This window comes from Cervus canadensis, chromosome 4 (genome assembly GCF_019320065.1).
Source record: "Cervus canadensis isolate Bull #8, Minnesota chromosome 4, ASM1932006v1, whole genome shotgun sequence".
NCBI lineage: Eukaryota > Metazoa > Chordata > Mammalia > Artiodactyla > Cervidae > Cervus > Cervus canadensis.
In genome coordinates this window covers 50,255,994-50,279,073 of record NC_057389.1, presented here as the reverse complement: position 1 = coordinate 50,279,073, position 23,080 = coordinate 50,255,994, and the positions used below count along the sequence as shown (strand labels likewise).

The 23,080-nt window shown below is 42.3% G+C and overlaps 1 protein-coding gene across 1 annotated transcript in view; it reads right to left on the bottom strand.

Annotated features, from left to right (window-relative positions):
• DPYSL3 (dihydropyrimidinase like 3) overlaps positions 1 to 23,080 on the bottom strand; it is a 117,351-nt gene that overhangs the window by 67,170 nt on the left and 27,101 nt on the right. The window lies entirely within an intron of this gene.

Genomic DNA, 23,080 nt, shown 5'->3' with positions numbered 1-23,080 from the left:
CGAGGGGACCCCGTGTCGGCTACCATCAGCCGTTCTCTGTATTGTAAACTAATTCTCGAAATAATATGCCTTAAAGGAATCCCACTCTCTGGCTCTCAGAATCGATGAAACAGCAGTAACGCTGCTCCGTGAGCAAGAAGCAGAAAACACCTGTAGTGAGAAGGCAAAAGCCCTGGCGAGTTACTGCGCAGCCGTGGTTTTTGTGAGCGGTCCGATGTGTGCTGGTCACAATCCCGAGTTTACTTTAGGCAGGGCTGAGAGACAAAGGTAAGTGTGCTATTAGAAGCAAAAGACACGACCTTTCGGTGCTGGAATATATTCTTATTTTGCTATGTGCTTCAATTAAACGGCCAAGGAAGGCATGTTTGGAGGAAACAGGCTGGGGGCTGAGGGATGGTCAGATGGGGGGAGCTTTCTAAACTCTCCAGAAAAAAAAAAAAAAAGACACACCCAAATACACCATTCACCATTTGAATAACAACAACAATGGCGTGCTGTGCAGAAATCATAAAGCCGCCCTCTCAAGTCTTTTATGATCACTTCACCCCCTTATGAATACTAACTGCCCCCTCCTCATAGAAATTCTGCAGATTATCAGTGAGCATGATTAGGTCTGTGTTAGGGAACTTGAATTCACATTTCTATAAGGCAGGTCACCAACCACACTTTGGGACATCTTTTCATTAAGTTAAAGGCTTCCTTTGCAATAAAGAAGCTACATAAAGCATCCACAGAATGAGGGTACAGAATACTCTGGCTTAGGCTTTCCCTAAACCTAAAATGAACCAGCCTGGTCACATAATTAAAGGGTAGGCCAAGCCCCCCTAAAACTCACTCGAGTGAGTTAATCCAAGTGGCTGGTTATTCATGGGTAACTAGACTGAATGCAGTCTTCACAGGAAAAGTCCACAGCATTCTCCACTTTATTTCTATGATCCTTTGGCTTGCAGGATGAATGCCAAGAAAAGGTCACCTCTCCATACTCTTTGCAAAGCACAGGGGAAAAAAAAAGAAAAAAAGACTAAAGCCAAAGACACGCCCTAAACATTTTGCTTTGTTCTGAAAGCATTTAAGTGCTGAGACCACTAGCCAAGAGTTGTGAAATTACAAAGCATTCTGGGGATTGGCATGCAAATGAGCAGGATTATATTTAGAACAGAATAAAAAGAGAATTAACTATATACTATGCAACCCTGCAGAGGTCTGAATCTTTCCCATTGATTTTACTGCACCAAACTTGTCTAAAGGGATCTTGGAAGTTCTTCTTAGGAAAAGAAGAAAAAAAAAAAAAAAATATATATATATATATATAGGGGACATTTATAATCCTAAAGAAATGCCACTGCCTTCCTTTTCTTTTTTTTTTTAAAGTTAGCGGGTTTGTCAGGTTTTTTTTTTCCTTTCTTGCATGCTAATTATCTCCTCTGTTACCGTCATTAGAATCCAGAACACTCTCTGCTAAATAGATTTATTTATACCATATTTTTGATCACTTGATGATTTTGGGTGCGTCTGTTCTTTCAAATTACAAGGCTTGGTTAATCTCCTTGAGGTCAGGTTTGCCTGCAAGAAGCCATGCAGAAAAGGACTTGAGATGTTTCTCTGGATCAGACTGCTGTGAAAAGCCACGCACAGGAATGCATAATAACCATCTAATCAGTTCAAGCTGTTGCCATGAGCAGAAATGTACAACAAACCCTATTTTTTCCCCTCTTTCATCCCCTTCAATCATGTTTCTCTTTTTTAAATCAAAATCAAGTGTCTGAGATGAGTTTGAAAGGAAAAGCTGTCGTTGGCTGTGCCCTTCTTATTCAAGGAGTAAGAAGAAAGGCAGCGATCAACACAAGATGCCTCTGTGTCTGGCCAAGAGAGTGAGGGGTGGAACCAGCATGGATTTTTGCTCTTTTCCACAGTAGAATGACTCTGAATGGTTTTCCTTGGATACACAACAGTATTTGGCTTTGGGTATCTCAGGAAACTATGAGAGAATGAGAGGGAGATTCAGAGCGACTTAATTTATGGTCCCAAAGAAACTTAATTTTGGACACCAAACTTAGCACATCCATAGATTTCCACACCTCAGTCAAGGCTACTTTATTCTTATTCCTCAGGCCAAAGCCTGATTGGCATTGTCCATACCTTGACTTCTCTTCCTCAGTACAATTCAGTTTGCAGTTTATGTCCAACCTTAAGGTTGGAAATCGTCTTGGGTTTATTACATATGTACACACTATGATCTCTTCTCTCCATCTACAAAGCTTCCCTCTATGTTTAGGCACCACCAGCCACCACCTGAACTACTGCAGTTACCTTCTAACTGGGCTCTCTTCTTCACGGTTATGCATTCGTTCATTCTCACAATATTCAGCATTTATCCTGTGTATACTACTTATTTTCCTAGGATCTAGTGCTACAGATATGAATGATAATAATACTGATGATGATAAGTATTCCCTGGTGGCCCAGTGGTTAAGAGTCTGCCGTGCAAGGCAGGGGACACCAGTTCAATCCCTGGTCCGGAAACTAAGGTCCCACGTGCTGTGGAGTAGTAAGCCCATGCACCACTGCTGAGCCTGTGTTCTCTGGAGCCCACACCACGACCGGAGAGTCTGTGTGCCACAATGAAGAGATCCCCTGTGCCACAACTAAGACCTGATGTAGCCAAATAAATAAATTAAAAATAATAATAATAATAATGTCCTGGATCTCAGGGAGTTTATTTTATACCCTTCAGAGAACACCATGCGCTACCTATTAGTCCCTGTCTATGCTTTATTTATCTTCACAGTACTTTTGATCACATGATATATTATTATCTTCCTTCATTTATCCTGTGTATACTACTTATTTTCCTAAGATCTAGTGCATACAGATATAGAATGATAGATAATACTGATGATGATAAGTATTCCCTGGTGGCCCAGTGGTTAAGAGTCTGCCGTGCAAGGCAGGGGACACCAGTTCAATCCCTGGTCCGGAAACTAAGGTCCCACGTGCTGTGGAGTAGTAAGCCCATGCACCACTGCTGAGCCTGTGTTCTCTGGAGCCCACACCACGACCTTGGAGAGTCTGTGCTGTCCACACTTATGAAGTGAGATCCCCTGTGCCACAACTAGAGTGTTTTGCCTATGTTCTCCTCCTGTCTTACATTTGATCTTTAACGTGAACCCAAAACAAATACACCTATCAATAATTACCTTAAATGTACATGGGTTGAATGCCCCAACCAAAAGACAAAGATTGGCTGAATGGATACAAAAACAAGACCCCCATATATGCTGTCTACAAGAGACCCACCTCAAACAAGAGACACATACAGACTAAAAGTGAAGGGCTGGAAAAAAATATTTCATGCAAATGGAGACCAAAAGAAAGCAGGAGTCGCAATACTCATATCAGATAAAATAGACTTTCAAATAAAGCTGTGAAAAGAGACAAAGAAGGACACTACATAATGATCAAAGGATCAATCCAAGAAGAAGATATAACAATTATAAATATATATGCACCAACATAGGAGCACCGCAATATGTACGGCAAACACTAACGAGTATGAAAGAGGAAATTAATAGTAACACAATAATAGTGGGAGACTTTAATACCCCACTCACAACTATGGATAGATCAACTAAACAGAAAATTAACAAGGAAACACAAACTTTAAATGACACAATGGACCAGCTAGACCTAATTGATATCTAGGACATTTCACCCCAAAACAAGCTTCAAGTGCACACGGAACCTTCTCCAGAATAGATCACATCCTGGGCCATAAATCTAGTCTTGGAAAATTCAAAAAAATTGAAATCATTCCAGTCATCTTTTCTGACCACAGTGCAGTAAGATTAGATCTCAATTACAGGAAAATATTATCTTCCTTCTTGTCACTAGAATGTAAACTCCCTGAGGGCAAGGAATGTGTGTGTTTTATTTACTGCTGGGTCCTGAGTGTGTGAAATAGGGCCCTGCCCACAGAAATTGCTCAATAATTCTTAGGTGAGTGAATGTAAAAATGTTTCAAATTGTGTCTGAAGAAAGAGTAAATAGATGGAAGAAGAGCTTTCCTGTTCTTAGTTCTTAGACTGTCCTGTTCTTAAAATGTCCTTAAAGGGCATTTAAGAAGATCTATTTTTGTTCCTCTGAGCCTTCTTAGGGTTTCCTGATTCTAGATTTCAGAGCAACGGAATTCAAGATGGTGAGGAATCATTTTGCTAAATCCAAGGCAATACATGGGCCAAGGAATGACTATAAAATAGATTTGGTACCTGAACAGTGATTAGAGAGCTGTGACTTTGAAATGAGTTGCCATCAAAGCGTAAGAAAAGATCAAAAGCCTTATGTTAATTTAAAGAATTTCTTCTTTAAAAATTGATACTGAGTTCATAAGAAAACTATAGACTAGAAACCAGGAAGTTGTACTGCTCATAGATCTGGACTTGGAAATAGAGGAACCTCAGTCCATATTCCAAGTCATCCAGTTCCTATTTCTATGATCTTCAGCAGATTATTTCAACCTTTTGAGTCTTAGTTACCTCATCTCTAAATGAGTATCTTATGACCTACCACATAGTATTTTTGTGATGATTTATTAATTCATTCAACTAGTATTTATTGAGTACCAACTAGTATTTATTTATGGGTCTCCAGGCACTAGGCATACAAATATTTGAATAAAATAGACAAAATGCCCTAATGAAGCATCCATCCTAGGGAAGGGATAAATCAAGAATAAAAAATTATATAGTGTTTTTTTAAAAAAGCATAGTGTTTAAAATGGTAGCAAGTACACTGGGAATAAGATACGGATGGGGAAGTGAAAGTCATTCCAGTGTCTTGAGGATAGGCTGGAATTTTCCATATCAGGGGTCACAGAAGGTCAGGTGAGATGGTGGTCTGGTCTCTTAGAATAAATGGTAACAGTGGAAGCAGTGACAAATGGTCAGGTATTAGATATAGTTCAAGGTAAAGCCAATAACATTTGCTGATGGATTTGATTGGGGCATGAGAAAAAGAGGAATCAAGTTCAGTTCAGTTCAGTCGCTCAGTCGTGTCCGACTCTTTGCGACCCCGTGAACCTCAGCACGCCAGGCCTCCCTGTCCATCACCAACTCCTGGAGTTTACTCAGACTCATGTCCATCGAGTCAGTGATGCCATCCAGTCATCTCATCCTATGTCATCCCCTTCTCCTCCTGCCCCCAATCCCTCTCAGCATCAGGGTCTTTTCCAATGAGTCAACTCTTCACATCAGGTGGCCAAAGTATTGGAGTTTCAACTTCAGCATCAGTCCTTCCAATGAATACCCAGGACTGATCTCCTTTAGAATGGACTGGTTGGATCTCCTTGCAGTCCAAGGGACTCTCAAGAGTCTTCTCCAACACCACAGTTCAAAAGCATCAATTTTTAAGCACTCAGCTTTCTTCACAGTCCAACTCTCACATTCCTACATGACCACTGGAAAAACCATAGCCTTGACCAGACGGACCTTTGCTGGCAAAGTAATGTCTCTGCTTTTTAATATGCTACCTAGGTTGGTCATAACTTTCCTTCCAGGGAGTAAGCGTCTTTTAATTTCATGACTACAGTCACCATCTGCAGTGATTTTGGAGCCCAAAAAAGTAAAGTCTGACACCGTTTCCACTGTTTCCCCTTCTATTAGATTGTACTAAATGTATTGGCCTGAGCTACTGGAAAATGAAGGGGAAATTGTAGGAGAAATGGGATTGTAGGGAAAGTCAGGAATATGTTTGTGGACATTCCTATTCAACACCCAAGTGAGGTGTGGAGCAGGCAGGTAGATATTCAAAATCAGAAATTGAAGGGAAGAGTTAGGCCACAGATACAAATTTGGGAGCGGTTAACCTCTGAGTATTATTTAAAGTAACGACTCTGGAAGAGCTGGCCAAGGACATGAGCAGAAACGGAGCTCTGAGGTAAGTGAGCATCCTGAGGCTAACAGAAAAACCAGCAGGGACAGAGGTCAATGAGACAGCCTGGACACCATGAGAGTACAGTGCTGAGAAGGTCAAGAAATAAAAACTATTTCAAAGAAGAAGTGTTCACGTGCTGTTGAAAGGTCAAGCACCATGGGGAGCTAAGAATTCGTCAGTGCGTGAAATCACCAAGGGCCTTGTCCAGAGCACCTATAGAATGAGTATCTTCATACCCATCTTACAGTGTTTTACATGTGTGTGTGTGTGTGTGAGAGCAAGTAGTAAATTACTCAGGTAATATTTACTGTGCATCTACTATGTATGCATGTGTGTGTGTGTACGTGTGTGTGGTGTCAGAGCAGTCTTAACGAAGCTGTGGGGATGAAATCTGATTGGAAGGATTTCCCTAGTGGTCCAGTAGCTAAGAATCTGCCTTCCAATGCAGAGGATGCTATTCGATTCCCGGTCTGGGAACTAAGATCCCGCATGTTGCAGGGCAACTAAGTCTGCAAATACTGAGTGAGCACCACACCTGGAGAGCCCGCTAGCCACAGTGAAGATCCTGTGAGCCACAGCGGAGACCTGATGTAGCCCCCAAAATAAAATTAAAAAAAAAAAAAAAGAACGAAGACTATTCTTTAAAAAAAAAATCTGATTAGAACGTTTCCAAGAGAAAAATCAAAGTGTAAATGGGAAATCCCTAATATAACCAACACTTTCAAGGGGTGCTTTGAAACAGGGACAAGGATACAGAGGAGTAGCTAGTAGAGTAAGTGGCATCCAATATGAAGGAAATAGCCCAGCATGGTTTAATGTCAGTGGGGCTGATTTAGAAAGAAGGGGTCACTTCACGATGCAGGAGAGAAATGGGACAGCACAGGTGACATCTAGTGTTCAGATGGAGGGCATGCCCTTACTCAAGAGCAAAGACTGTTCCTCCACTAGTAACCAGAGGGTTAGCATACACTGGCACAGAGACGGGCAGCTAGGTAAATTTCACGGAGGGAGTTTATAGCAGTTCTCTTCTGACTGCGTCTGTTTTCTCTGCCATCAGCCAAGATAGTCTGGGAGAGAAGGTACTGAAAGTTAAGAGGGGTGAGGAGCTGGGATAAAATCAGTTTTTAGGAGAATAAAGGGACTACAGAAATACGGAATGATTCCCTGGCAGGGCTAAGGATCTCCCCCATCCCAGGTAGCAGCCATAAATTCCAAGAGAGACCAGGAGGTATACCTCTACTCATATACAGCTGGATACTGTATTCTTGCAGCAGAGAGCCTGCAGAACTTCACCAGGGTTTCACTAGATGAGTGCTGAGAAGAGAGAAGGAAACTCAGGGAATTGAGGGTAAAGCATGGGATCTAAACTGGTTGTGAGAGAAAGCAGGGCACAAGTATGGGGGTGGGGTGGGCAAAGGACAGTAAATATATTGAAGATTAAATAAGATTATTCATGCAAAGCTCTTAGCACAAACTGAATTAATGAGATGGCAGCTGGCTTCCCTGATGGCTCAGAGGGTAAAGAATCCGGCTGCAGTGCAGGAGACCTGGGTTCGATCCCTGGGTTGGGATGATTCCCTGGAGGAGGGCATGGCAACCCACTCCAGTATTCTTGCCTGGAGAATTCCATGGACGGAGGAGCCTGGTGGGCTACAGTCCATGGGGTTGCAAAGAGTCGGACACAACTGAGCAACTTAAGCACAACAACAACAACATTCCTACCATTATTTTTTAATGTTCTGGTTACTATTTGCTGAACTCATTTGTGTCAGGGACTATGTCTTATTTATCTTTGTAGTCTCCAACTCTGCTATAAGGCTTGGAAGAGTAGAATCAATGAGGGAAAATTAACTGAATGGGGGAGAAAGTCAAGAATATTCTGTCTTCCCTTTAATCCCCCAAATATGTAAAATAAGTGCTTGGTAATTTACATAGTTTTGACTACTGAAAAATTCTACTTTTTAAAAATACATTTATATTTTACTATATAATTACAGGTAAACATTCCCCCTGGTCCTGATTTGAAGGATGAAGAAAAACATAGTCCCAAAACAGAGAGTTGTGAAGGGGCAAAAGCTACACACAAGGCTTTTGTGAAATATACAGGCTATTCTAATGTGAATAAACATTTAATCCCAGAACTGCCCATTAAGTCATCTGGGTCCATTAATTTTACCTACATTTCAAACAAAGGAAACCTTAGTCATGTACTTCCAGTGCCACAGAATGAAAATCAAAGTGGTGATTCACCTGCTATTATTAGATGTTTACATATTAAATACACAGAAATAACCTGAAAAACAATCCTACCCTTGAAACACATAAGCCAAAAAAAGAAAAAAAAAAAGTGTGATAGCCAAAGAAAAGTATTCTCAGGGGCTTATTCCAAATCAAACTTCTATTAGCACGAGCAAGGTGTGCAAATCTGTGGTGGTGTGCAAACCCGGAGTCACTCAGTCATGTCCAACTCTGTGCAACCCCATGAACTGTACCCGCCAGGCTCCCCTGTCCACGGGATTCTCTGGGCAAGAATACTGGAGTGGGTTGTCATTTCCTTCTTCAGGGATCTTCCCGACCCAGGAACCAAACCTGCTTCTCCTGCATTTCAGCCGTATTCTTTACCAATGAGCCACCAAACCTACTTCTTCCCGGATGGACATTCTTGTTGATTTCCTCAGTGGAGGATGATTCTGTAGGCCTCTGGCTTTCTCCAAAGCCTGGGTGGCCTCTTCAGGTTTTAAAGACAACTTAATCCATACCTGGAGACACTTTGACAGCACATATACATCAAAGGCTGTCAGATCTGAGCAGCACCGAGGACAGGAAAGGGCTACACAGAAGGTCCGGGATGCAATGCAAATGGCCCTGCCGCTCTAGCCATATGCCCCGATACATTCTACTGCACTGGAGGTGTTTGTGCTGGGAAAAGTCACCCCGTGAAGGTTATGCACTTCCAACAGGAGTTCACAGGTGACACTCTTAGGGCTCTGGGGTAAGAGAATTATGCACTATTTGGAAAATAGGTTCTTGAATGTTACTGGACCTTGGTAGAGACAGAAGACTTGACTGGGTCAAGAAGTGGTCATGCAGTCAGAAATGTCCACCATGAGCTGGGTTCTATCAGACCCGCCAAGTCATAAGAGCAAGTTGGCCAAGCGGCAACTAACCGTGAGAAGGGCTAAAGGGCACAAGTCAACTATCTGAGCAAGTGGCCCTGTGTCCCATGCCATTCACTGCTGCTGCTCCAGGACCTTTGGTTAGCACACACCTGTGGTCCTTAGGATTAGCTGATGGAGGAGGAGAACACCTGAGCCTGATTTCTAGAAGGGTTGGCTCGGTACATAGATCACATTGAAGCCTGACCATGGCCACTTGATAGTCCCACTCAGGGGTGGTGTTGACAGACAGTAGTGAAGAGATCCTTTCCCAAATGGCCAGAGCTTCAGACAGTAACCTAATCATCCACTTTGGAAAGAAAACTGGCTCAAGATTATGTATAGCGTGGAAGCATTCTTAGGTGGTAAGGGGAAGGATTAAAGATCAAGGAAAAGGTAGCCTTAGCTAGAAGCACGTGGGAGGCTTATGGGAGTGGGCATAAAGAGTGAAGATATATATGTGTGTGTATATATATATATTCTATCTTAATGTCCTCCAGAGAGCATCCATCACAGAAGAGGCATGAAACAATGAGGGAGACAAAATGTCTCAGTTAGCTGACATCAGCTATCCTCAACCCAACGTTGGCACACAATGGGCACAAGAATGGAGCAGACGGGATGGAGGCCGTGCAGAGAAGGCCCACACACCAGTGCTGATCCCACTACTGGTGCTCTCAAACGTCATGCCTGCCAGCAACAGGGAGCAACACCTCCTCCTCAAGATGGCACCATCCCTCAAAGATACACACAGATGTAGATAACCTTAGACCCCTTTCACACTGGAATGCATGGTGATTCATTTTTATAGAAACGAACACATATTCTAGACATGGATGTGCACCTTCTGCTGCTGTGGCCTCAGTCAACCCTATCTGAGGACTTAAGGAGATTTTTATACACTGGCAAGGATTCACATAGCAATCACATCGGATCAAGTGACTTGTTTGACAACAAATAAGATGCAAGAAAAGTCACATGACTGCAGGATCCACCAGTTACGTCAAATACCACATCAGCCTGAAGCTGCCAACCTGAGTGAGCAGGACTGGCCTACTGAAGGCACAGCTGAGGCACCAACTCAGAGACGCTTGCAAGGATAAGGCACCATCCTCCGGGATGTCCTGGGTACTGTAAATCAATGCGCTTTATACACTGCAGTGTCTCAAAAGGAAGAACATGTGGATCTGAGAACCAAAGGGAAGAAGGAGGAGTGACCCCTTTTACTTTCACTCCCAGGGGCTTTCCTGGTAACTCAGATGGTAAAGAAGTGAAGTCACTCTCAGTTGTGTCTGACTCTTTGTGACCCCATGGACTGTAGCCTTCCACGCTCCTCCATCCATGGGATTTTCCAGGGAACTGTACTGGAGTGGGGTGCCATTTCCTTCTCCAGAGTATCTTCCCAACCCAGGGATCGAACCTGGGTCTCCCGCAACCTACCAGGCTCCTCTGTCCATGGGATTTTCCAGGCAAGTGTACTGGAGTGGGTTGCCATTTCCTTCTCCAGGGGATCTTCCTGACCCAGGGATCGAACCTGGGTCTCCAGCATTGCAGACAGACGCTTTACCGTCTGAGTCATCAGGGAAGCCCCAGACAGTAAAGAATGTGCCTACAATGCAGGAGACCAGGGTTCGACTCCTGGGTTGGAAAGATCCCCTGCAGTAGGAAATGGCAACTCACTTCAGTATTTTTGCCTGGAGAATCCCTTGGACAGAGGAGCCTGGCTGGCTACAGTCCATAGGGTCACAAAGATTCGGACATGACGGAAGAGACTTAGCATGTACATGCTCAAGGAGAATCTAGAATGGTTAGGAGAGGGCATTAAGGAGTTTTAGTGTGGCCCTACATCTATTTCTGCTTTATTGACTATGCCAAAGCCTTCAACTGTGTGGATCACAATAAACTGTGGAAAATTCTGAAGGAGATGGGAATACCAGACCACCTGACCTGCCTCTTGAGAAACCTGTATGAAGGTCAGGAAGCAACAGTTAGAGCTGGACATGGAACCACAGACTGGTTCCAACTAGGAAAAGGAGTACATCAAGGCTGTATATTGTCACCCTGCTTATTTAACTTATATGCAGAGTACATCATGAGAAACGCTGGGCTGGAAGAAGCACAAGCTGGAATTAAGATTGCCGGGAGAAATATCAATAACATCAGATATGCAGATGACACCACCCTTATGGCAGAAAGTGAAAAAGAACAAAAGAGTCTCTTGATGAAAGTGAAAGAGGAGAGTGAAAAAGTTGGCTTAAAACTCAACATTCAGAAAACTAAACTCATGGCATCTGGTCCCATCACCTCATGGGAAATAGATGGGGAGACAGTGGAAACAGTGTCAGACTTTATTTTTTTGGGCTCCAAAATCACTGCAGATGGTGACTGCAGCCATGAAATTAAAAGACGCTTACTCCGTGGAAGGAAAGTTATGACCAACCTAGGTAGCATATTAAAAAGCAGAGACATTACTTTGCCAGCAAAGGTCCGTCTGGTCAAGGCTATGGTTTTTCCAGTGGTCATGTATGGATGTGAGAGTTGGACTATAAAGAAAGCTGAGCACCGAAAAATTGATGCTTTCGAACTGTGGTGTTGGAGAAGACTCTTGAGAGTCCCTTGGACTGCAAGGAGATCCAACCAGTCCCATCCTGAAGGAGATCAGTCCTGGATGTTCACTGGAAGGACTGATGCTGAAGCTGAAACTCCAATACTTTGGCCACCTCATGCGAAGAGTTGACTCATTGGAAAAGACCCTGATGCTGGGAGAGACTGGGGGCAGGAGGAGAAGGGGAAGACAGAAGATGAGATGGCTGGATGGCATCACTGACTCGACGGACATGAGTTTGAGTAAACTCCGGGAGTTTGTGATGGACAGGGAGGCCTGGCGTGCTGCAGTTCACAGGGTCGCAAAGAGTCGGACATGACTGAGCGACTGAACTGAACTGAACTGAAGACCAGCTGTGGGAAAAGAGGTCTTGAGACCCCCAAGAAAAGAGGCACACTCACATCCTAGAGTTTTTGCTTCCAGAGATTATACAAAGAGGTGAATCTGAGCAGGGCAAGGAGGAGTCTGCATAGATATATGAATCTCAACCCAGCTCCCAATTCAGGGCTGAAGGACTCAGCCCTTGCCCCCAGCTCAGGTGCTCCCAACCCTTTCCTGGAAACTGTCCTTGTCTAGGGTACCCACCCCCACGAGGGCAGCCTGATCCAGTGATTGCTAATGTAAGCAGACAAAGGCCTGGCCTCCCAGATACAAAAGGGCAACAACTCTAAGGGGTTATCCTGGTTTCAGGCCTATCAGGTCAACCGAAGTCTTTGTCAAGACCACATCACAGCTTCCCCTTCTGACCATTCCTTCCTTTCCCTTCCCTTCCACAGATGTTGAGTTTAAGTACACTCCCTAATACACTTCCCGCATTTTATTCTTCTCAGAATCTGCTTCCCAGGAAATCCAACCTGCAGCAGTGAGACTGGTATTAAGTGAATATGTGGAGTGACTTTTTTCATTTAGCCAATATTTTTAAATGTATAGATTTCATATTCAAATTTAGATTCTTTTTAAAATTTGAATATTTGGTAATTCTGGGCTCATATACACACATTGGTGCCTATCAACTAGAGCTGAAGACAGGCTGCTCTTTAGAACAGACATGTATAATAAGTCCCCTACCTAAGAACTTTCAATGTTACAAACGTGTGTCTGCATGCCCAATCACACGCTGGTTCACGTCTCTGGCATACATTGTCATGTGCGTGCATCCTCTGTGAGTAGTTTTGCTCTTGTATACTTTACTGTACAGGGCTGTATAGAGTGGGCTTCCCTGGTGGCTCAGTGGTAAGGAATCCACCTGCCCATGCAGGAACCATGGGTTTGGTCCCTGGGTTGGGAAGATCCCCTGGAGGAGGAAATGGCAACCCTCTCCAATATTCTTGCCTGGGAAAATCCCCATTGACAGAGGAGCCTGGTGGGCTACAACCCACAGGGCTGCAAAAGAGTCAGACATGACTTAGCAACTAAACAACAACAACTATAGAGAATAGAGTAGTATCTTAATTTCAAGACCAGGATATCTGGAAGCAAGCATGAAAGCTGCAGTGATGTAGCCGGTACTGCTAGGAAGCATCAACTGTTGTACTGTCCTACTATACTTGTCAAGGTACTATTGTTGTTGAGTTGTTAAGTCATATCTGACTCTTACCAACTCCATGGACTGCAGCGCACCAAGTTTCCCTGTCTTTAATTATCAAGGTACTATAGTATAAGATTTAAAATGTTTTGTTTTTTGTGTTTATCTTTTATGCAATATTTGTGTGAAAAGTATTATAAACCTATTACACTACAGTACTACATAGACGATTGTGTTAGTTGGGTACCTAGGCTAACTTTATTGGACCTAAGAACAAACTGAACTTATGAACGTGCTCTTGGAATGGAACCTGTTCACATGTGGGGAAAGAATATTTCCGCAATTAGCTATAATGTCTGCTGCTTCCTCATCCTTCATGTAGGGTTGGCTTCCATATTTTTATGCCACCTCCCTGGCTCAAAGTCACTTGAATTTCTGATATCAGGACACTTGGAGACTGAGTTATTTAGGCATTAAGAAACAGGGACTCTGGTCTCTAAGGTGATGGCTGTTCTTTCCTAAAGCAGAGTTTGATGCCTGTTGAGAACTGAGAGAGCAATGAGTTATCTCCAGGGAAACACCTCCTTCCCACACACCCTCACTCTACCCCCATGGGGGCCCTAAGCCACAAGACTTGAGTCCTAGAACTCCCTGACCCTCTGCTAAAAGTCAGTTTGAGAGCCTGGGCTGATGCTGCAGGATCCCTGGTTACATGCAGTCAGTTTCACCTCTGGGCTGAATGGAAACATATGTGATTGAATTTAGATCTCTCCGGGCCCAGCACAACAGCTCACCCCCAGATGAGGGATGTGAGACTCACTCTTGGATGGAGGCTCAAAAGAGCAAGCCAACCCCCAAGTGCAAGGCTGCAACCCCAGCTTGTATTTTCCAGGTTTCCCACCCGTCTCCAGGAAGGGACCTTGGCTGAGTGTCTTTTGTGTTTTTTTTCCCCCTCCGGTTTCCTGTACTTGGCTGTAGCAAATGCTCTAGGGCCTCAACAACCTCTGGCTCCCTATCTTTTCAGAGAAATAGGAATGGTAGAGACATATGCCCAAGGGTGCAGTCACAGGTTTCTCTGAGCAAATCCCCAAAGGAACAGTGGAGTGTAAAACAGGCTCCTCTCACATCTCACTGGTATATCAACAAATGAGCACATCTTTCTTGGACTGGTCAGCTGTGTACCCTGATCCCAAGTGAAATCCTGGATTTCTGACTCCAGACAAACGCTGACCTGGCTCCAGGCAGAGTGCCTTGATACTTTTTAAGGTCCAGGCACTCATTTTTTATTGGAGATAGTAAACATAAGAGGTGAGAGCCAGAGAGTGAAATAAAGGAAAAACTTAGATTTTCCGAATTCATTTCCAATTAGTTGACTTTGGAATGAGTCTGAACATCTTCTAAGTTTGCCTCATCTGTAAAATGGGTCAGTAGAAGAGCTGAGCAGATAGGTTGACACAACCATGAAAGAACAGGTCTGATGAAACAAAAAGATGAATTGATTCATTAAAAAGCAGTTGCTGGTGCATATCATCATGGTGGCACAGAATGATTAAAAGAACAGGTTTTGGAGTCCCTATATTGATGAGTGGATAAAAATGGAGAACCCCTGATCACCCTAGGCCCCAGTCAAATTCGATTCTTGCTTCTTTGCTGTAATCATAACCAAAACAGATAAGGAATGTCTGGACTTACAGTACTATATACTGAGCATCTTCCAAGGCATGCATAATACATACATATTTTTAAATGTAACCAAGTCCTGTTTTCATGATTTCATAGCCACAAATAATTTTCAGTGACCTCCAAAAACCCTAAAGTATTGCTGACAAGATGGATAAAGACATTTTCTTATTGACACTTGCCTACTTTATACATTTGATGGGGATTCTCTATAGCAAGAGGGAAAGTAATGTATAATGAGATGCTGGACAGTAGGACAATGGATCTGTGGTAATGAGGGTTTTAAGCTAATGCCACCGTGGAAAACAAGTACATAAACACCCACATAGCCTTGACTCAGCTTTGATTAAAATTAAAGTTAAAATTAGGGCCATTTTCTTTTTCTAAGCAGGAGTTCTGCAAATCACTCATAAGTGCAGCTTTAAGGGAAAAGATTACTGAATATTTTATACATTTAGAATAAAATTTAAGGTGAATGTATAGTGTCTATTTTATCAGCATCAAGTTGAGTTTCTCTCTAAATCCTCAAGCTTTTCTAATGTTTTTTTTTTTTTTCCTAATGTTTTAATGCAAGGTCTCTTCACTTAAAACCTTGGGACTATGAAAGGTTCTCATAGGAAACTATCACAAAGTTTGCTGTAAAAGATCCTACTCAGATAAAGGTTTGTTCAGGTTTTCCCACTCAATGTAACACAAAAAAACCTAAATGAACTTTTTGGCCAACCCAATATATTTGCCACAGAAGGCCAGTTTGACTCATTCACTTTGTGATGACTGATTTGCTATGGTCTTGCTAAATGACTTCTCATTAATTAGTATAAAAAGATGGTAAAGGCTCTTTAGAAGTAAGGGCAGAACTAATGATACCTCTATGGCATTTTTTTTCAAGTAACATAGACAGTAACTAGCCAGTGAACTTGAGAATATAAGGTAGGCTATTTTCCATCACAATGTTCATACAAGAGAAAAACCTCTGAGGCAGCCAACTGCCCACCACCAGGGACAGAGTGAGGGAATGGCTGGTCCCCCTCCCTTGCCAAACTCCTATGACCTTGGACCACCTTCAAGCTAACATCACCCTGGGAGTCTTAACCAGTGCCGCCCTCCCCTGCCCTCTGGAGTCGTCTGCCTGAGGCCAGCGGTAGATTCTCCTTCCCAGGAATGCACATCTCTGCACCCTGACAGCTGCTGGAAGGTAATGTCTGTCCATAAACCTAATGACTGGTCCCTAGGGATGCTGGGTTTCCTCCCCACTGTGGCAAGAATCCACTGTTATCCCAATAATAGCCAGTGGGTATACAGAAAGCCAACTATAGAGCTCAGAAATGGAATCCAACAATGCTAGTGACATAGACTGCAATTCTAAGCTCTGTGGTGCTTGCTAACAATGGTGCCTCCAGATAAGTTTATTTAAACTCAGTTTCTGCCTCTGTAAAATGGGGCAATATGGTTAACTTATATGGTATGAGGATTAGGTGAAATGGGCTTTCTTGGTGGCTCAAATGGTTAAGAGCTTGCCTGCAATGCAGGAGACCTGGGTTCAACCCCTGGGTTGGGAAGATTCCTTGGAGAAGGGAATGGCTATCCACTCCAATATTCTTGCCTGGAGAATTCCCATAGACAGAGGAGCCTGGCAAGCTATAGCCCATGGGGTCGCTAAGAGCTGAACGTGACTGAGCAATTAACACTTTAATTTTATGTGAAATAAAGGGACAGTATCTGAAATTCTCTGAATGCTCCAAGAAACTGGATTGATTAATCTGATTAATTAAAATACTGCATGGTGTCGCTCAGGGTAGAGAGTGTTACTGAGTGAACCCAGTCCAAGGAAAGCCAAACAACCTAGAGAGTGTCATACTGAGTGAAGTAAGTCAGACAAAGAAAGAGAAACATCACATGACATCCCTTACATGCAGAATATAAAAAGAAATGACACAATGAAACTCATATACAAGACAGAAACAGACTCAAAGAAAGCCAAAAAATTCTGTGGGTATATATTTTGGCACTTTTTTTTCCAGGAGAGGGTGAGTCTCTGGTTTTCTTCAGATTCTCAAAAGGGTGCATATGACCCCCAAAGGTCAAGCATTCTCACCACTGATATGACACGGCCTCCCAGTCTTCTCTCCAGCCAGACCTCCTCTCTTGGCTTCAAGTGCTAACATCCAAAAGAAGAAGGGGTGTCTCTACCTGAGAAGGCACCAGAACCTCCACACCATGCAGCAGGCCCTGCGGTCCACCACCCAGATCCCTCTTCAGCAGGAAAGGGCTTATGATCCCAGCTACACAGGTGCCACCAGCAGAGGTTCTCACTCGTCAGCCACCTTTGCATGTGCTTCACCTAAGGCGGTCCACCTTGCCCAGGATGACACAACCTTGGGGGTGGCCCACATCCAAGGACACAGATGAGCAGTTGAGGCCTGGCCCTCTGAGCCCAACTTGACTCAGAGCTGAAGGTTCATCCTCTTTCTAGACCTCCTGGCAGGGTCAGTTCTGGTTTCTGTTGACGCTGCATTTTCCCTCTACTCAATTCTGCTTCCTTCCCTTCCTTGTCGTTCCTATCCACTATTGTTGATCTCAAGGGCATCCCATAGAAACCTTTCTGCGTGCTAATCTTATGATCTGATTCCCAGGGAAACTGAAACACTCATGTCTCAAGTAGGTTCCAGAACCTTCTGCACTTTCTCCAATGGTCTGTAACCTAGCTGGTGATACCTCGCTTCACCTAGTCTTTAATCAGAAGCCTGAGTCTTAGCCCTTGGTGCTTCTGCTCCCTCTGCTTAATCAGCCTCAACCAGTTTGGTCCTTCTTACCATTCTGGTCTCACCCAAATGTCCTCTCTTCACTTACTTGTATGGAAGCCTCCAATCATTCCCTAGTCCTCTCAGGTTAAAGTCTAAGATTCCAAACATGATGGACAAAACTTCCCACCCTTGGCCTCTCTGCTCATCTCTGGGCTTCATCGTTCTTCAGTCCTGATTGTACTTTATGTTCCCATCCCTCTCAGAACCAGGAGTTCCTCTCACATCACGCGGCTGTCTACAAGTGCCGGCCCATGTCATACTTTCTGCCTGAAACAATCATCCCCTTCTTAAACCGGGAATCTTCAAGTAATCCTTTAAGATCAACTCAGGCCCTATGTTCTCCAGAAAGGGTCCCCTAACCCCTACCCAGTGACCCCTGGTGCTTTCCTGAGCCTCTGCCAGCTTGCAGCTCCATGCTTATAGGGTGTGTTACGATTATCTGTTTTGTTCACCATCTTCCTCATGATCCTCGAGGGTCGGGCTCTGTTTATTCATTACTGTGTCCTGGTGCCAGCACAGTGCCTAGCACATAAAGGCATTCATGAGACACTTATTAAATGATCACCTTGGATGGATACATACCAACATACATATATACATACATGTATCCATGCACACACACATACATACAACAAATGTCAATTTGGTTGACTCTTAGTGAAAACATCTTGTTGAAAAGTTAGAGCAAATCTCAATAAAACAATTTTTTAAAGTGGTGGTGGGGGGCGGGGTCGAGACTGTATTAAAAAGATTCAGTGTAAGCAGCCAGACTAGAATCAGGATCTATCAGCAAGCACCTCCTTTCCCTTCTGAGGCCTCACAGACATTCACTGTTAACATCAGCCACACTTCTCTAAACATTCAGGCACTCCATATTTCTTTGTTCTAATCACACTGAGAGAATCAAAGGAGTTTCTCTTGGTTCTAATTCCCAGCTGGAAGGAGCTGGCTCTATTTGAACCATATATTACCCTACAGTCTAATCAACTAAGGAGATAGGATGAAGGAATCAGCTCCTCAGCTGCAAGGAACCCACCCATGTGTGTAGAGGCCATTATGACCTTGGCAGAACCCAGAAAGGTAAGTGATTGCTACCTGCCATCCACAAAAAGGGGCAAATGAGGGTGCACCAAAACTCACACTGCATTACCAAAGAAAAGAAAATGACAGTCAACTTTAAGAGAAGAACTAACAAGGGCACGAGAGAGGAGCCTGAGGTAGGTTCTGCAATGACGATCCTTGAAAATGTAAATTTGCCTGCTTGCCATATGCTAATAACTGTCCACAGTCCGCACATCACATGCATCTGTGTCTAGATCTCTCCCCCCTCTCCCCGCCACCTCTCAGGCTTCTCTGTCTTTGTCTACTTGCACTAGCTTCATTCTTTTTTCAGTTTTTTCAGATCTTCAAAGAGATCAATTCCATGAGACTACAGAAGCAATCAACCCACTCAGTCCTACCGGTAAAACACACACCAAGTAGAGAAGGCACACGGTTTGCCCACCTGGAAACCTACACTGTTAGTGTAGGGTTCTGACTCCTAAGCCAGAGATCCATCGTCCGTCCCACACTGCAGCACTTCATTCTGGAAAGACAGGTAGGGGAGTGGGGGAGGATGGGTTCATGCCCTGTCTAAAGCTTTAGTAACATTAAGCTCAGTCTCAGATGAAATTAAATCATGTACAATATCAGAACGAGATGGGTAAATGTTAAGCCAGAAACAATTACTATTCTGAGCTCTAAGATGTAATAATAAGGTGCTGTCATGAAAAGAGAAAAAATACAACAACAATGAGTCAAGATATCCACCTTTTAGCCAAGTCTATTTTATGAACAAATTGCTTAACTTTAAGCAATTCACTTAACCTCTCTTTATCTCTTTAATGGAGAATGAATTATTTGCTTCCAACTTCTTTGGGCCGATGATCAAATGAGATAATGGAAATGCCCTTATTTTTTTGTTTTTTTTTTAAAAAAAAAAGCACTCCAAAAGGCTATCTGAACACCAGGCCTTCATATTATTTTTCCATTATGTTACAAACATATCCCAAATTGATATCCGCTCCAAAGCTCATTTACCATTGTTGCTTTCCAAGTATGACCCTTCCTTTAAGTACCCCTCTGCTTTTCAAATTACGTATTTCTCCAGATGCATGTTTCTACTTTTCCAGGCTGATCTCATTTGTTCATTTCCTGTCCATATTTCTAATCTCTCTAGGTTGCTCTGAACTATGTCTCTTCCTCACTAGTGTCTCTTACACCATCCTATTTACCCTCATCTGCAGCTATAATTGCCATAATAGGTTTACATCCTCTTTCCAAGCCATTAATTACAATGCAAAATAAAATGCGTCTGAAGCCAATCTCTCCAGTATGCTTCTGGAAATTGCAGCATGCCATTTTTCATTCTTGTTGGGTTTTTCAGCCACTTTTGAGGTCATTTCTCATGGTTCAGAGAACTTCCTAGCCCAATCCAAGACTGTTTGGTTTCGTTTTTTGAATCATATGAGAACCAGACCTCATTTCTCCTGCTCACAGTAAATAAAATAATGGAAAATAAGATAAGGTATAACACGCCAACACACAAAACCAGGCACTTAGAGCCCTGAAAATCAATGAGCGGGTTCCTAACCAAAGATCTTCTGTCTCACATTGATGCAAGTGCTCATGGGGATTTTTGCCCCTGTGTTGATCCAGAAATCAGAAAGATCTAAGTTTTCCAAGTGGAATTCCAAGCCCTTGTTGTTTCTTTTCAGCAGAAAACTGCAGCCAAGTTCCTCCATAAACCTGAGGAACGGGTGGTATAATCTTTGAGACTCACTACAAAGAAATAGCTTCTCTTTGTTGTCTTTCCTCAATAAATTGGCTGACATTAGAGTCCTGTCTTTGCTTCCATTACAACACTTGGCAGCTTCTGAAGACAAAGGAATTTACAGAAGAAAGAGAAAGAACTCAAGACTAATGCATGGGTGAATAAACTTGAGAAATGGCTTTGCTGTCTTATTATTGCAAACAATTTTCTTTTCTTCTTGGCATGGGATTCTGTTTTTGTTTCGTTTTTTAATTCAGTTTGGCAAGGGGTGCTTTGCCTTTTTCCAGGCTCCAGGATCTCTCTCTTCACTTCTTCCCGAGTACTTCTGGCCATGGGCTTTCCCACCAGCACTTGTTTTCTGCACTTTAACTCTGGATTCAAGCTCCAAACATTTGGAAATCCAAAAATGAACAAAACTTTACTTTTTCTGAACTCCCATAAGGATACACAAATTTTGTCCAAATTAAAAATGTTAAAAATATCTGAGACCCCCAACAACCAACAATTTATGCTGAGTTTTAGTTTCTGAATAAATAGGAAAGAAAAGCTACAAGAACTACCTACTCTAAGTTAATAGCAGTATTTGAAGAAAAGTCTAATTTATAGTAATTCCTTTCATCCATGAAAAGTAGAAAAACATGAACTTGGGGCACAGACCTGGTTCACTACCTTGGTTACATCAAATACTTGCTTTATGAAACTGGAAAGTTTTCTTAAGCTTTTTGAGTTTGTTTCCTCTTCCATTACACATGGAGATACTGCTACTCCCACAGTGGAGCAATGTTTGTATTAAAGGCAGGGAAGAGTGGCTCATAAATCAGTCCCTGGCGCATAGTAGGTGATCAGTAAACACCAGCTGCTTCCTTTGTCCTCCTGTATATACAATGCGAAAATATGTCGTCTTTTATTAATACACATGGCTCTTTTTTCTCATAATAGTGTTACCAGACTGTCATGAACTGCTAAGATGAATATGTCTTTTCATGAATTTAATATGAGAATGATAATATTATGCAGACAGCATTCTAAATGACTTTATATGCATTATTTCATTTAACCCTCACAAAGGAAGGTAATTTTACTACAGAAAAGGATGCAGATGTTGACAATGGTTAAACATGCGAGCTGTCAATAGATAAATCCGGAGTTGATGTGTATATTGTTAAGCATTCCATGTAATGCCTGCCACATGGTCAATTCTTAATACCAGAGATTTACTGAAGGAATGAGTTTTTTTGGTAATATAATTAGATCCCTTCTTGTAATATCCTTTTACTTTTTTACCATCTTTATTGAGCTATAACTCACAAGCTGTAAAGTTCACCATTTAAGTACCCAATTCGGTGGGATTTTTAGTATATTTAGAGCTATACAAACATCACCACAATCTAAGCGGAGAATGTTTTCATTGCCAGACAGGTCCTTTATTTTTTTTAATTTGGATTTTCAGAGATCTCTTAAAGGAGAAAATAACATTATATCAAAAATAGCAGTTCTCTTTTACATTGTTGGTTGAGGAATGTACAGTCACTCCAGAAAATAACTGGGCTGTTTCCTATAAGACTAAATAGATATTAACATAAATGCATGCCATCTACATTTCAATTTTTAAAAAAAGACTAAATATGTATCAACTATTCTACTAACCAATTGTACTTTGGGGCATTTATCAAAAAAAAAATGAAAACTTACTTTCACATGAAAAGTTGTATAGGAATGTTCATAGTAGTCCTATTTCTAATTGCCAGAAAGTGGAAACAACCCAAGTCTCCTTCACTAGGGGAGTGGAAAAATAAAGTCTGGTATATTTGCATGATGCAATACCATTCCATCAATAAAAAAGGGTCAAATTATAGATAAAAGGTGAAAAACTAGGCTGGATCTTAAGGGAATTGCACTTAATAAACAAAAATAATTTCACAAGGTAACATACTATAACAATCCCACTTATATAACACCTTCAACAAAACAAAGCTATAGAGATGGAAAACAGATCAGCAGTTGCCAGGGGACAGGGACGAGGTAGGGAGACAATAAAGTGGTAGCATGTGGGAGCTCCTTTGTAGTGATGAAACAATTCTATATTTTGCACCATGACGCTTATATGAATATGTGTGGAATAAAACTGCATAGAATTATATACATCATAATTAACTGTGTAGCATGTGGAATCTAAATTCCATGACTGTATAGCGTGTGGAATCTAAATTCCCCGACCAGGGATCAAACCCGCAGCCTCTGCATTGGAAGTGAGGAATCCTAACAACTGGACCATCAGGGAAAGTCCCTGGGTATCTTCTTTAAAACTCATTTCGACTTTCCTTTTGAAACACGGTTATTTTCACTTTTTATTTTCAAATGATAATAGGTTCACAGGAAGTTTCAAAAATGGTACAGAGAGTTCTTTGAACACTTGACTCAGCTTCTGTCAATGGTCATATCTTATGGAACAGAAGTACAATGCCAAGACAAGAAAACTAACATGGGTATATCGTTCATCACTGTTACTGATGTAAAGACCTGACACAAAGATCTAAATCACAAACCAAATTGCTCATAATGGAAAATCAT